Raw genomic sequence first — 1,173 nt, 5'->3', positions numbered from 1 at the left:
ATTCAACTATTTTGTTGAACATTATTCCAATTTCGACAGAAACTTTTATCGGTTAAATTAAAAACTCGATTTTTAATTTGAAAATTTTTACTAATAAATTTCGCAATCAGAATTAATCTCTTTCATTTAAAGATTCAACTATTTTCTTGAACATTATTCCATTTTCGACAGAAGCTGTCATCTTTGAAATGAAAAACTCGATTTTTTATTTGACCGGAAAAATATACATCTATAAAATATTTTCGAAATGTCAGCAGCTTACAATTAACAATTATTACAAGTTATTACAAAAATCCAAATAACTTTGGATTTGATGAATAGTCCAGAATGGAAAAAGGATAGCTTAAAATAAATTATGATTCTTAAGTATGAGAAAGCTTTCATTACTTTTACTTGATAAAATAGCAACAGAAAATGGAAAAAGCTAAAAAATGTAGAAACTTTGGCCAAGAGTCGAAATATAAATGAAGGCAATTTTGTGCTTATAGGGTTTGAGACTAATCGACTTTTATGAAGATTAATCGACGTAAAATTAAACTAATGATAGTGTCTAAATGCATATAAAATTGACAGTATGATGATAAGTGTCATTGCTGTGATAGAACTGGCTCCACTTCTACAAACTAGGTTTTCGTAAGATATCTTGAATCGGATCTGAGGGAATCTACACAAGTTCATGTCAGAAAAGAAGAAAATTTTATGTTTTTTTTGTAGGTAAATGAATCCTAATTCTGTTTAGGGGCCGTGCATACATTAAGTCATCCTTTTTGGTTGAAAATTTAATTGTTTTCTTGAAAATTCGTTTTTTGACATAAAAATTCATTTTTTTTTTGTAGAAATTTCATCTTTCTTGTTTAAAACTGGAAATATTTGACTAAAACTTCATCCTTATGGTTACAAACTAATCTGTTTCGGTTTCAAATTAACTTTTATGTTGAAAATTCACATTTTCGGGTTTGAAAATTTGTATTTTCGCCTCAAAAATGCAGTAATTTTTCAGTTAAAGATTCGTAATTTCAGTTAAAAATTCATTCTATTTTTTAAAAATTGAACTGTTTTGTTGATAAATCGTTTTTTTCTAGTTAATTTTTTTATTGTAAATTTAACTTTTGTTTATAAATGTATATTTTTTAATTAAAGTTTTAATTATTTGGTTGAAAATGCATGTATTTT

Source organism: Belonocnema kinseyi, chromosome 8 (assembly GCF_010883055.1).
Source record: "Belonocnema kinseyi isolate 2016_QV_RU_SX_M_011 chromosome 8, B_treatae_v1, whole genome shotgun sequence".
Lineage (NCBI taxonomy): Eukaryota > Metazoa > Arthropoda > Insecta > Hymenoptera > Cynipidae > Belonocnema > Belonocnema kinseyi.
Note: the sequence above shows the minus strand (reverse complement) of the source record.